The sequence below is a fragment of the Meleagris gallopavo genome, chromosome Z, assembly GCF_000146605.3.
Source record: "Meleagris gallopavo isolate NT-WF06-2002-E0010 breed Aviagen turkey brand Nicholas breeding stock chromosome Z, Turkey_5.1, whole genome shotgun sequence".
NCBI classification, from domain to species: Eukaryota; Metazoa; Chordata; class Aves; order Galliformes; family Phasianidae; genus Meleagris; species Meleagris gallopavo.
In genome coordinates, this window is record NC_015041.2 from 6099402 (window position 1) to 6114908 (window position 15507).

The 15507-nt window shown below is 39.7% G+C and overlaps 1 protein-coding gene and 1 long non-coding RNA gene across 8 annotated transcripts in view; one reads left to right on the top strand and one right to left on the bottom strand.

The window, feature by feature from the left end:
- KIAA1328 (KIAA1328 ortholog) overlaps positions 1-15507 on the bottom strand; it is a 177017-nt gene that overhangs the window by 77532 nt on the left and 83978 nt on the right. The window lies entirely within an intron of this gene.
- LOC109363862 lies at positions 11393-11845 on the top strand. Its single transcript, XR_002109706.1, has 2 exons — positions 11393-11527; positions 11723-11845. It is a non-coding gene; the product is annotated as an uncharacterized LOC109363862 (long non-coding RNA).

Genomic DNA, 15507 nt, shown 5'->3' on the forward strand with positions numbered 1-15507 from the left:
TTTTTTAACCCTCAGAGAGCATAACCCATGCAAATATATTTTCCTTGTGTTTTCCCAGCAGTGGGATCTCTCTGGAACTGGTGCCTTGCCACAACCTTCTGTTCCTACAAGGCTTCATCTCCACAATGGAGGCCTTCCTACAATCACCTTTTTGAAGGTAACTTTCAAAGTCTTTCCCATATTACAAATGTACCAAATGCACCAAAACATAATTTTCTCTAAATAAAATGATATTCATCAAATCGTCAACCTATTATCCCACATTCTCTTTTGGAACAGACACGTCAATAGAACAGCATCGTCAATCAATCCAATAGATTTTGAGTGTATCCACAATCAATCTACCCTGCAAGAAATGGGCCTGAGTCATTTAAAAACTCATATCTTAATGTTAGGAGAAGAAAAATTATTATTTTGATCTATTCCTCCTCTCCTTAAGGCACCTTGGGCAAGGGCTAAGCTTTAAAAAGAAAAATAAGCAGCAGCTGTATTACAATAATCAAATCTAAATAAAAGCGACTGATCAATTCAGAGGAAAAAGTATAAAAGATATCATTCCATATTAAAAGAAAACAAACCACATATATTTTAACTCAAAAGTTTTCAGGTGTGTCAAATGTGTTACAGTAAATAAACAATTAAATAGGGTGCCAGAACTGTAAAACACTCACATTCTACACTTCCCAGTCTTTCTTTCTAAATTACCAAAGCATTTAAAACTGTATCCTTTTACAAACACTGTTCTATTAAGGTATTTATCAAGAGCAGCACATTAAATTAAGACTCAGAAATTGGTATGTGGATTTATCTGCTCATAGCTACAGCTTGACAACAACGGAGCCCAGGATCCTCTCCTCCATCTTGAATAGGCAAAATTTGCAATTCCTTTTCAGATTCCCACCACTTTTTTCTCTTTAATGCATGTTGCATTACTTCTCTTCAATAAACAAGGCTATGTTGTATTGCATCTGAGCTCACTGTCAGAGCCTGCTTACCTCTCACTTAAAAATCTCATAATTCACTGCAATTTCATCAAACTGCAATTGCTTAGCACAAAAGATTCCTACTTTTTATGTGGAAAAAAGAACATTTACCCAGAGACAACTTTTGCTGAAAACATGGCTGACATTACAGCAATTAGTACTTTAGGAGGGTGTAGAAGAGCTCAGGTCTCAGCTTTCACGAGGACAAAGTCAAAACACTCGGTAAGAGCAGTATCAGTTCCAGAACATGCTGAATCACTTTAGCAGAGCATAAACACATACAGTCAGATACAAATGCAAGTGAAAACAGCAAGGTATAAGGAGCAGAATTAACAGGACTGGTTTCCCTAGGCAGAGCAACACCTGTAAGAAAGTAGCAAATTACCATCCAAGAGCTAACCGAGAAGTCCGCCAGAAGAATACCAAGGTGCACAAACCTCCTTCTCACTCTTCTCATACCATAAGATCCTCTTGTGAAGTTTTCTCAAAGTAACTTTTAGACGACATCAATCATTCTGTTCCAATCAATTCCCTTCAATGCACTGCACAAAGGAAGACTGGATGAGATACAGGTGGCATTAATAACAGCACCATGAAGACTGAAAGATTGCTCTAAAAGGGTTTGAGAAGAAAATGCTCAACACTTGCATATCACTAAGCCTGAAACACAGCATGTTCTTCTATATTGCTCTTTCAAAGTACTACCATTAGAAAAAAGAACTGAAATGTAATAATGATTGTAATTTACAACACCAATGAGACTGTTAAAAGACAAACACTTAAGAAATAAAACATCATAGTATTAGCTACGGTTAACACCAAGGAACAGACAACGGTTACACAGAATACTAAAAGTAAGTGTAATATGAAACAAGAATTAGTAAAGGCTGAATATAAAAATGCTTTCTGATGGCTTTCACTGCTTCTTGTGGAAGACTTTGGTGGTTTGTAGTGAGGGTGGGAAAAAATGTTTTGTTTTTTTTTAAATATACGGAAGGAAAAAGAATCTGCAGTTGGAGCAAGAGAAGGAAGATGAAAGGTCTGGTCGCAAACAATGGAAATGCAAGGTCTAGATAAGTATCAAAAGTAAAACCAGAAATCTGGGAGAAGTCCAGAAAATGGGGAGGATAGAGGTAAAAAGAGGGAAGTGTAGAGAAGTTTTTTTGTCTATTGTGCTTCTTGAGTTTGATGAAAGAAAGTTACGACCACAAAGTAGAACTAACAATTACAGGAAGAGACAACAAGCGTGGATTCAAAGTGAAAGATCAAATAACAAAGGAAAAAAGAAAGTCTTTCTTTCTCCTGCAAATGGAGGATGATGACAATTCAAATGAAAAGAAAAAAAAAAACGCACAGCAAATAATATTCATAATATATGGCTTCCGCAGGCTACAGAAATCATTGCAAGGTGCTGTATACTGCAGAGTTTTATGACATTTTTTGGCTGAGTTCATGATTATGAGATTACATAAGCTGTTTATTACTTGCCGCAGCCTATGGAGCGCAAAAAATGAACTGGTCATTTAATTTACACTAAATTTGTACCAGATAGCAGAAAAAGCAAAGCAACTTACTGAAGACAGAGCAAGCATTAAAATGCTGCCACTGAGAAAATAGCATCATTTTCCAATATTATGCTGAATGGAGAAAAGAAACAGTTTGGCAAAAGACAATTAGTAATTAAAAAAAAAAAAGCTCTTGAACTTTGTCTGGACCCATGGATTAATGCCTAGCAACAGAAATGGCTGCATGTGTATTCACATACATGCACACACAAGCACTGTGGTTGTGGATGGGCAAGGAAAAAGCTTGAGAATTACGTGGGGGAAGGGAGGAAAAGAATGGCAATTCACTTCTCATGTTTCCCCAAAGTCTCAACTAGAACTAATCAAAATGAATTCATCTGAATGTCTGTGATGGCCAAAAATTTAGTCACACACAGTCTGGCTGTCCAAATGAATGGTGAGGAAAGGTCTCACATCAATCAGCTTCATCTAAGAAGATTGGCACAACTTCAATAGGGATTGACAGAGTTCAGTGCCTGCCAGACTGATGAGCCAAAGCACCAAGCTGAAAGCATTCTGACTATTCATAACGACTCTGCAGTCTTGGGCCTTTGATTAATTAATTCAGGAACTAAGGCTTTCAGTTACTGTAAGAAAAATACTGGAGGTGGCTGCTTCTCACCCCTTACAGTACACGAAGCCCACAGCCCACCTGTCTGCACTGTACAGGGCCCGCTGCTCGATGCTTTTGACTGCTGCTACCTCCACTGGCACTGCTCTGCAAGGTCTAAGGTATGCTGCAGTCCCCCTCTCAAATCATTTAATTTCCTGAAAAACAAATAAAACAGCTGTACACATTCGATGATTTGACTGTGAGAGATTTTGCTAAACGAGCCGTCTTCAAGGCACAAAAGAAACATTTGTTTTAATTGTTACTAATAACGTTATCTCTCAGCACTCTCCATAAAACCTCTGACCAACACCAGGGCCTGCTGGAAATGTTGGTAGGTAGCGTTATACATGCAGGCAATTAACATCTTTTTTTTTTTTAAGGCTGATCATTTTATTGCATTATTGTTCAGACAGAAGAAAATTCATTTTCATTAAGATAAGACCTTTCCACTCATTCTCAGCCCTAAATCTGGTTAGAGGAAGGCAAAGTGTCGGCTATATTAATGTATTCCAATTAAACAAAATTGGGTAAGACAAAGAGGAAACCTGAACAAGTCGCACTGAAGTTAGGGGGCTGCTGCTACACCTTCTGGGGAATGCAGTCGGTCACACGAGCCACGTTTTAGAGAAAACCTGGAGGAGGCAAGACGTTTTGCATTATACAGAAGTCGGAGTGAAAAAAATCCCTTCAAAGCTGAAGACTCGCTTCTCTTGCTGGAACAAAGTCAATCATCAAGACTGTGTGTGGCCCATATAAAAGGAGAAATCTAGCTAGAGTCTGTGCTGCTTTTATACAACAGTGGAAAGTCGTTTCCTTACTTTTCACGGCCCCTTAAAAGGTCTTATTGTTTCAAAGCAAATCTCACCTTGCAGAAGACTGACTTGCAAAGCCCCGAAACACAGGATTCACAATACAATGGTATGAAGGGCCCCTACAGGCCACACACAATGAATGCTTAATGGAAAAACACTTGGCAACAGAGGATGCAGCAGACTCACTGGATTCACAAATTACACAATTTTCCAAATTACAATCCATTTGTAACGGACACAAGAAGACTACAAGGCCTATTATAATCCAAAAGGCATATGTATACGCTCAGGGCTGTTCACAGTTTTCAATTAAGATTTAGAAAGTCTCAGTTTTGCTCCTGTTGTGAATAAAATATTTCATATAAAGACTATTTTCTTCTCTTTAGCACAAGGAAGTATGACCTCCAGGATGCTCTGGCTTAGTTCAAGTGATTTGGCTAGATTTTTCCCTTCCCTCCTTCTTTCCTTATCCTATGAATGCTGTATAATTCATCTTCATCTGCAAAGCACAAAGAAACTTACAGGTAGAAAACTGTACTAATCTATCACACGACAGTAACAGGGAAAAAAGTATTTCCTCTTAATTGCATATTTTCTAAACAAGTGGCCTGAGGTAGTTTCTTGTATGAAATAAGAGTGTCTGTGTTTCCAGCATCTAATTCTGAATTTAACTTTAAAAAATAAATGAATAAAATAAAAATCAAAGCAACAGTTTTTCCAAAGTAGAAGGACACGCTCAAGACACCGAAGGAAAGCAATGGGCTGCTAACTTAAACTATGTTATTAAGTTCTTGGGGCTCCTCATCTTGGAGAAGGGAAGGCTCTGTGGAGATCTTATAGCAGCCTACCAGTACCTGAAGGGGCTCTGCAGGAAAGCTGGGGAGATATTTTTTTAAGGGCATGTAGCAACAGGATGAGGGATAATAGCTATAAACTGGAAGAAGGTAGATTTAGACCAAATATAAGAAATTTTTCACTGTGAGGGTAGTGAGGTACTGAACAGGCTGCCCAGAGGGGTTTTGGGTGCCCTCTCCCTGGAGGCATTCAAGGCCAGGCTGCATGGGACTGTGAGCAACTTGGTCTAGCAAGAGGTGTCCCTGCCTACAGCAGGGGGTTGGAACTAGATGGTCCTAAAGTCCCTTCCAACCGAAACCATTCTTCAATTCTATGATTAAGATCAGAAAAATTAGGATGCAAATGAGATCATCGATGACTAAACCCAAGTCACGGATCAAAAACGTCCACGCGCAAAACTGTATTTCTTCTTTTTGACCACACAGAGGTGGATACCTTCCACTAAAACGCTAACGGTTCCCAGGGAGAGGAGGAACCTAAAACCTGGACTGCCCTCTTGCACACCACTGTCACTGCTGTGTATCACAGCCTCCCCATCTCCTGGCACAGTTGCCTGTAGGAAAGCTCCAGAACTACCGCAAATCAACTAACAAGATTAGCGAATCTGCGCTTGACTTGTTCAATAAGGTGTTGATGCATGCAGATATATTTGCCAGAATAACTTCATCCACAAAGCATCAAATCTCACCGGAGCCCCTTCTATTTCCAGTCCCTAATCCCTAAACCTTGCTAACCTGCATATAAGGAAAAAAGGAGCTGAGAAGGAAGGAGATAATGATGCCTGCCGTGAAGGCAGCCGATTGCCGTGCCTCCCCCAGCCCCTGTGCACACAATCAGCGCCAGCTGTAGCCCAATTAAACCCAGCCGCTCACAGGTGTTTGCAGAAATGACTCACACAAAAGAAATTCGCACTTCAGAACTGCAATATTTAAAAGCTTTGAGGTGGAACCAAGAAAGATAAAAGCCCGAATTAAGTTTATTGCCACCTTGTGCTTCAGTCTAATGCAGGTTTTGAACAGGGCCTCCCATTGGTATTAAAAGTTGGATGAACATCTGCATTTAAAATACAAGAAAGCGAGCACGTGAAGTGCTTCTGAAATGCCAGTTGCCATAGAGGATAGGGGGCTTTTGTATATGTTCATTTATTATTATAGTTGTACAGCAATATGGTGAAATATATTTGCCAAGTGGGCAATACAAGCTCGACTCTAAGTCAACATAATACGCCAGATTGCTTAGATTTTCATAAATATTTTTGGTGGTTATTTTCCCCAAACATAACTCTTATTTCCCAAAATAACAATTTCTTTAATTTTTAATGAGAACAAAACCATGGTAGGATCTTATCATGCTCTCTTACATTCAGATTAGAAACCACAAGAGGGGGGATAGTGGGAGAGGCAGCCCCCTGACAACGCTCCATGTTCTCCTTCGTGGTCAAGTGACAGGAATTACCCAGTGAGTGAATCCGTTACCTCTCTCTGCAGAGCAGCAAACAAAGCACAAACTGAATTTCTCTTCATGGTCCTACACCAAAATACGTACACAAATTAACATCCAAATGTCTTTAATTCCCATGATATGTCTATTAAGCAGCAATTCTCCATAAGGCTGTTTAGCTATCCAAACAGCAGCCTAAAATTATTATCTCTATAAGCTTTCCATAACTTATCACTCAGTTCCTATGAAAAGCCATTAATTTTGGCCTCTCTCTATCTTGGTCTCACAGGAAATATTCTGCAAAGGGATGTAATAAAAATGTGATTTCTGCCATCATTTCATTAAAATTCCCTGTTAAATTTCTATCTGAACAGTGTACATAATATAAAAAAAATTCAGGGCTCTTATTAATGGTGCTGTTCCTTATGATACGGACTTTAAAAAATAATGAAGACCATTTCTTACTTGTAAGAATATTGTTCATTTTTCATTCCTATTAAAATTTAATCTGGAAGTTGTTTAAAAATGTTTAAGTTTCATTACATTTCAACATCTCAGGGAAGGGAAAGAGCTAGGGAGTTCATGAGCAGGAATGCTGTCACTCATCTGTCTCTTCCACTGATATCTCAACAATAAATCACTCATCCTCTCTATGACTCAAGATACCCATTTGCAGCAGCTTACTACTCACCCACCTGATGATAGCACCCCAAGACAATGTTTTCTGAATAGCTTCAGCTCCAAAGGCAGAGGATGACACAGAGCAGAGGAGCAAATTCCTTCCTCTGCTTGGCAGTATCTGCAAAGTTTGAGAAGAGGGCTCTTGTTTGGGGATTGTTATTCCACAGTGAGACAAGTTCCATGCCACGGACTCCCTATCACTTCTCTGGCTTTGTGCAAGGGCTCACACCACACAGGTCACGTTCCTGTGCTCACCATGCCTAAGTCGAGAGAATTAGATATTTTGTGCCAATGCCAAATTAAACGAACTGACAGTAAATCACTAACAAAACTAAAATTAAACTATCAGAGCTAGGACGTGCATCTCTACAAACATTGCACTCAAGCATTTTCTACAATCAGGTCTTTTATTCGGGGGTCTAATTTTAGATGTCTAAGTATAAGAATTCTGGCCCATACATTTAATGGAATCGCGAGATTGCCAAGCTGAGAATGTTAAATCTAATTTTAGTTTTTCTTTGCGTATTTGTTTTTTCATACAATTTTGCGAGTGAATAGAGAAATATCTGTGATATTTTTTGGACCACACTCACAATACTCATTTTAGTCATTGCATTTTGTGTAGTTATAAAGCCTACTCCAATGAATGGGAGCTTTTTCATTACAGCCAGTGAGACCAAAATTTCATTCTCCGCAATCAAACTACTTTCTGGTGTGTTTTTTTAGTCCTGAAAATATTTCTATTACAATTAATACATCGTGATCTGCATATATTCCAAATTAGAAACCAGAACTTCCCTGAAAGTCTCCCTTTACAATCTTTTTATGCAATTATCACCCAGTTGTTTTGCTACAGGGAAATTTTTGAATTTTATTCCTCAAGTAGATGATTTCATAACAGGAATGTATTGATTTAAACTAGTTTCATTACTACTAATGCTCTGCTAAATTTTAAAGACAACGCAATATTGAACAGAATAATGTGTTCTATTAATAAGTATGCTATTGAAATACTGAGCAGATTTATTACATTTGGATGTTCAAATAAACACTCAGATCATTTCCTATAAATCATCTCCTGCCTAAAAACGATGACTGAAATGGGATTTGATTTTTTTTAAAAAGTAATAAAAATAACGAAAACTCATTTGAAAAATTAACCAGTGGAGTTTAATCAAAAGGAGTATTCTTCAATCAAACATGTTTTGTCCTTGTTTAAAGCAGTATTCCATCTCACAGGTAAAAGGAAGCTTTAAGGACACTGATTGTAGCAAGAGTGCAAGGAAAGAAGTTTTAAAAGCTCTGCTTTGTAAATGAAATAAAACAGAGATGGAAAAAGTTTAAGTTCACACTGCACAGCGTTTGGCTCTTGCACGCATACTTAAGCTGGCTCAGTAACCAGGAGCTAAGTATCCATGTCAGTGCAGTATCTGCTTGAGCCTGCTAATTAAGCTTGCTGAGAAGAACTAATTACTGATGCAGCTCTACTGCTTCTGGGAGCCGAGCTAATACCACTATGCGGTATAACATATCAGCCCATTTGGAGCAGGCTCAGGTAGCCAACCAAAGCATGGCGGGGGCATGCCCTTAAGTAATTCACTTCTGATATGAAACAGCAAACAAAGATCTTGTTTCCTCCCCTGGGGCACAGCATGTACTCTCCCACAGGCCCCCTCCTCTGTGCCTCATCTGTTAGGTATGGAAAACACTCTCATAAGAGTGCACAAGCAGGTAAGAACTTACTGAAGGACGGGAAAATAAGCACCTTCTGATCGCAAGCATAGCTGGGACTGAGATTTTGTGTGCAATGAAATCTTCTTCATTAACTCTGCAACAAAGCCTCCTCATTTCCATGTTTTTGATTGCAACAAATATCGTGCTAAGTGCTCAGGTTAAAAGAGAATGCTTTAAGCCATTTTCCAGCAAGGATTTCAGCTGCCATAAAACATTTGCTTCCTATCTTGCTGTAACAGTTCTCCATAAGAATACTGCTAAAATTACATGGGAATCCAAGCAGAGGGGAAAAAGCAAGATTGTAATCAAAATAGCAAGCCCTGCTAGGGCTAACAACAACTGCTGGTTACTACTGCTGGAAGATAACAGTGAGGCAGGCACAGAGCACTGCTGTGCACTCAGCAAGCACGTATGGCAATATGCTTCTGTAGTCACCCTGTCTTGCCATCTCTGCTATCATCACTGCAGATTTTCTTTCCTTCCTCTGTTGTCTGTAGCCCAAACTGTAAGCTTTCTGGGGCAGGAATGGTGTTTTATATGCACATGCAGCATCTGCCTCCATGACTCCAAGATTGATGCTTGCAGTCCCTCCACTGCCCTGTATCTCTGCAGTCACACAAATGCACAAAATATAAAGTCTCTGAATGCTGCTTCTAGCTAATTACAGCATCTCACAAACCTTGGCAGTTCTCTCAATAGGTTGTACAGATTTCCAGGCTCAAGACACTGCCACCCAAACTGGTATCTCCACCAGGTCTTCAGCCAAAATACTCCATGTCACTACTGGCTGCCTGGAACAGATGCTACTTGCTGCTGTAAGCATCAGCTTATGCATTTGCAGAACAGTAGTGTGGGCCAGAAATCACACTGTACCTGAAAGAATAGGGTTTGGGCTTCTAAGCACTATCACAGTATAAGTCTCTATGGTGTTTTTTTACAACCTGCCGTTTCTGCCTGAAGATGCTGTATGGCCTACAAAAGGTTATGCATATAAAGTTGTTAGGTTACAGTTATTATCTTGTTAGAGCATTTTTAAGAGTGTTTGAGGAATGAAATAACTTTTTCCTAAGGTTTTTCAGTGAAACTATGAATGTGATACCAAAACTATTTGCTTCTGATATACAAAAAACTCATTTCATCTCAGAAATCCAGTGTAGGTACACCTTCAAACCCCATGCCTCCAACACAAAAAAATGAAACGATGTAAAACAAGGCCATGGTCACAATTCTACCTCCACTACCCTAGCAGAGATCTTCCACAGCCTAAACAAGCTCTCTAATTATAGCTATGTTAAAATTTCAGTCTTACAAATAAGAAGTCTAGATAAACCCAGTACTGATTAAACGTATTCTAAAATGTTTGCAAGTGTTCCTAAAAATTATTATCATCAAAGAGGACTTGTATCACAACCTTTATACCATTCTTCCAGAGACTGTATTTGCTACCCACATCCCCTCTACAGCCTACCACAAAATCGTAAAAAAATATTATTTAATATTTTTTTTCCTTAAGACAGTGTTCTCAACTTCAGTGTAAAACAACTTAGCAAACTCATGACAATCATGATGCAAGAAAGGTACATATTTACAAAAGGTAAATGTCAGTTTTTTTCCAAGTTTGAGAGAAGTATCAATCCTAGATCTCACAGTGCCCTCTCACCAACATTACAGATACTCACTGATAAACTCCACAATGCTTATCAGAGAAGATTACCTTCACAGGAAACAATAACCTGGATGAATTCTTCCTCTGCTGGGAACTTCTACAGAGACAACATTATCATAGTCCATAAATACTAGAAACAGCATGGCTACATCCTCCCCTTGTTTTTCTGCATAAATGCATCTGCCATTTTCATCCCTTGTTTTTTCCTCAGTTCTACTCTTATTTTCCCATTTCCCTTATTTACCGTTCATAGAAACACAGAATCACCAAAGTTGGATAGACATCCAAGATTCAGTCCAGCTACCCACCTACATCCAGTATTTCCTGCTAAACCATGTCACTCAGTACAACATCTAAATGTTTCTTCAACATCTGCAGGGTCGATGATTCCACCACGCCCCTGGGCAGCCCATTCCAGCACCTGACAAGTCTTTTGGATTTACTTCCTAACGTCCAACCTAAATTTCCCCTGGTGCAACTTGAGGCCATTTTCTCTAGTCCTATTGTCCTCTAGTCCTACATGGGAGAAGAGGCCAAACTCCATCTTGCCCACAGCCTTACTTCAGGGAGTTGTGGAGAGCAAAACAGTCTCCCCTGAGCCTCCTCCTCTCCAGACCAGATAATCCCAGCTCCCTTAGCCACTTCCCATAAGACTTGTGCTCCAGACCTCTCACAGCTCCGCTGTCCTTCCCTAGACATGCACCAGGGCCTCAATGTCTTTCTTGCCAGGAAAATAATTTAATGTTAATCTTCAGATAATGACTCGTGTCACAAGCAAGTTACAAGTGCTCCAGGTAAACATTATGTATGTAGGTAACTCCAGAAGTAATCCCTCCTATTTATTTCCTATACAACAGATACAAAGAGCACAATAACATTAATTGAAAAAGAAAATTCTCAGCTACAAGACACTATTTTTCAACACTATCATTAGCTATGAATTTTCACCAGCGATGAACAAAAGCCTGCATGCCACACTCATAAAAATCTGTACCAATGGAGATGATCCACTGTTTCGCAGCTGCTATGATGACACTGTTGCTAGGAAAATGTTGCCCAGCATTCCATCTTTCAGCCCAAACAGATGAAAGTCAGAAGGTGCCAAATGTGAACTATGTGGTGGGTGTGGCAGAACAGTCCAGTCAAGATTGGCAATGTGATTCATAATCTTCAAACTGGTAGGGGTCTGGCATTATCATGTCATAAGGGAAAGGTTGTCTTCTCTGTCCTGACTCTCCAGACTTCAGCTTAGTCACTGTGCACCGTAGAAGTACATGTTCCAGGAAATCCAAGATAATCACTTTCCTATTTCAATGGATAGTGTACATCACATTACCCACTGAGGGTTGCATCTTGAACTTTTTCTATTACAGGGAATTTACGTCGCTACTCCATGGACTGATAGTGGTGACATCACGTCCCACCATTGGTAACGATGCAATCAAGAATATAGACACCTTCAGTCCAGTATTGGTTCAATAAATACTGACAAACTGTGATGTTCTTCCTGTTCCTTTGTGAGCATTCACAGGTCCTACCTGGTGCAAACTTCGGTACAGTCCAATGTGGCCACCATTATTTCCTATGCACTGAAGCTGATACTCAGCTCCATACACATCACCCTGGTCATAATTTGCCAATTTGCACAGAAGAGCTGATAGAGACACTCTTCATTTTGTGGTGTGACAGCTGTGCATGGCCATCTCGAACTTGGCTTGTCTTTCACATCACCATCACCGCTGTTGAAACACACCACCCACCACCTACCTCACTGTCCCCACATCTGCTGTTCATACATGTTCAGCAATCCTCAGCGAATACCAGTGGGTGCAACTGTTTTCACGTGGAAGAACTCAATGATACTACTTTGCTTTATACACACTTCCATGTCAGAAACCATTCTGTCAGACTGCCCCTCTGCTACCATGCATTGCACAGCAACAAACGAAATGGAATATTGGTAGGAAGGCTCTACAGTCATACCACCAGCATCTGCCTTTGATACAGTGGATCAAAATAGTAAAATAGGAGAGCCCTCATAAATATTAGAGGTCTTCTGCTTATCTTAACACATGCTCCATCTATATTGGCTTACTGAGTAAATTATTTGCCAACTACTATTAGCCTGCTTCTCACACACGTTCTAAAACAAGCTCTAAAAATTAAATTAATAAAAGAAGTGAGGATTAAGCACCTCAGGTCCCACGAACTGCTGAGTCTTCAGAAAGTCACGCAAGATTTTTCCATGCACTTTTCTTTCAGCCTGCCTGCTCCAGGTCTACTTTCACTGTTGCTGCCCTCACTAAATAGCAGTAGTGACAATGATTGAGTGGACCTCATCACGTATTTGCTGGTCATCAGCTCACTACCTAGTTGGCACCACTACCTGTTGCTAATGCTTGTATTTCCAGGCACAGGCCCCTCTCAGACACATTACTGCACAGTCAGCTTGCTGAGATACGAAAACTTAGTTCTCACTTCAGGTTCTTGGGCTTATTTTTGATGAAAAGGAAAAGAAGCCTCCAAGGCAGCAGTCCAAGGAGACTAATGACCCTGTTGCCATTTAAATAGCTTGCCAATTTGCATGAGCCCTTTGTATGGCTACTTTTTCACCATCAGAAAAAAATATTAAGGAACTGGGCTTACCATTCCTACTTCAGCACCACTGTGCTTACTTCAATCAAGGACTTTGGTACAAAAGAGTATGTAATTATGAATCATGACAACACTTCAGACTCGTACTTTCTATGCATAGAACTCGAGAAACTTTGCAGGCATTGGTGGGAAGTACTGTTAATCTCATCATACAAATGAGTGACCTCAGGCACAGACAGCTGAGGCAATTCTCAAAAGGTCACAGAGTGAGTCAGCAGCAGATTTGGGACAAGTACCCACTTACGATCAAATCCCCAGTCCTCTAATGGAGCATCCTCTCCTTACTGCAGTGAAGTTTTAAGTGTAAATCAATAACTGAGGTCACTGAAAACTTTTTTTCTTGCAGACTGTAGTGAAGTCACCCTCTAAGAAAGCTCTGATAAAGAGAACGGTGCTTAATGAATTTTTCAGTGGTCCTTACATAAGGATAGAGCATTGCAGGAAGAGGTGAAAGGAGAGGACGTTTGCTCAGGAAGCCATGTAACAAGGCCACGGTGACAAATCATTACTCCCAGAACACTGCTCAAGGAAATGTAATGCTGCTGTTTTCCAAATGCTTGGTTATAAAACCTTTCACACATACAATATTTAAAACCATGAATTACCTTCGAGAATGTATCCAAACACCTAACAGTATCAAGTCATGGTAATGGTTATCTGTTTATAGGTCAGGAGGGCAGTAAATTATTGCAATGGAAAGTAGTAAAGCCTACATTGTACTTAGTTGTGCTGTTTAACAGGTGATAGTGAAAAGTAGGTGATGCATGGAAACTTCAAGTTTTTATAGCTCCTGCCTCAATCTGAATTTACTTATATAAAGATGTCACATTTTTAAACATTTAAAAGTCAAATTGTCTGGAGAATAGATTCATATAAAATTTATTTTCAGAAACCGATATTTAGCCTACTGCTATTAGAGTTGATTGCTCTTATGTATAAGCTTTATTCAAGTTTCTACAGGTTTGAAAATACAAAGACTGACATTTCAGATCCCATACTCAAGTGTGTCATTAACCAGAAATTGAAATGGGAACATTTCCACTTTCTCAGAAATACTCAGTTCGTTAGGGTGATAACTACACTAACTGCCTTTGAGTTTTTGTGAAGCTACTAAATATGACTCTCCTTCAACACAGACAGGAAGGAGGAGTTGCAGTGGCAAAAGAAAAAGCCTGAATTGGTGCCTCAGCCTTACCCAGCACAATATGGCCCGCGAATTCAATAGTTTCAAAGCCCTGCCAAAATAGCTATTTGTAAGTGGCTAATGGCAAAAACGTTTCATTCTGTTTATGTCAAAGACATGTTTGTCAGGTGCTGGACAGCCAGACAAATCAGGGTCTAATTACTTCAGTCAATTCCCTCCGTTTTATCCTTTCAGTCTACACTGAGTTATTAAAACATCAGAAATAAAATGCTACCAAGACAGCAATAAGGGAAATAAGATGTCAGAACTCTATTAACAATGGCATTTTCGGGAAGCAATGTAAATAGAAATTCAAATTTATGCAAGAAATATATATCAGTAAGTAATAATATAATCATCCTGCATTTATCTTTAAAGCAGCTTTCATCTCCAAACCATAAAAAAAGGCTTCAACATGCTGGCATTGTGACTTCTTTTGAATGCTGACCATCACTCAGATTCGGGTCTGTGCTGTGCCTACCTAGGAAAAGAGAATATTGGTCCCCAACCCAAATACTACAGTTGTACAAATAACAGTATGTGAATAATAATTTATTCCACCCTTGACATTTAGCCAGCTCAGTGAGAACGTGTGACAGTTAAGCAGTTGTAAGATAAAAAGAACCGGAAAATGCCACATTCAATGAAATGACAGGAAATATTTAGGCAGACAGAATGTAATAAATTTGGCAGACTTATGGGAGTTTAATTGCCCCTTTGTGAAAAGGGATAAATACATGTAAAAACCTTAACTGCAAGAAGTTTCTGGGAGGAACAGCTTTCTGTTAGGGTTATCTAAATCTTTCTTACGTGAAAAGGACCACCGAAGAAAGAAGTTTCCTCATTGCATGATCGTGCTATTATGACTGTGGCTCCTGACTTGGCTTTGTGCAGGCACCACGAGGAAAATGGCCTCCAGCCCCAAAGGGTCTGTGACACCATACCAGCAATGCCCCAAGCTTACAGTGGCTCATGTTTGCTAGCACGGATAGCAAGATGTTTCCAGCTTCATATAACATCTGCCTACCCAAACAGCTAAACCTCATTTGCTCTCAGGAGACAGCAGCATACACCTTTTTCTCTCCCTACCATTGAGAAGCGACTCATCTAGCTCATGTCCTAGACTCTTGGGGTCTGGGACATCTCCCTTTAGCTCTCAACTCAGGTGCCTTAAACCTTCCTGTTCACGGGCCAGTAATACGGAACACTGCATTAACAGTGCTGGAATTGAAATGTGTTGATTTCACCACGACATCTACTGGGTATGGACAGGTTTTTGCTAGCTTTGTGTTCACTTTTTTATTTATTTATTTATTTATT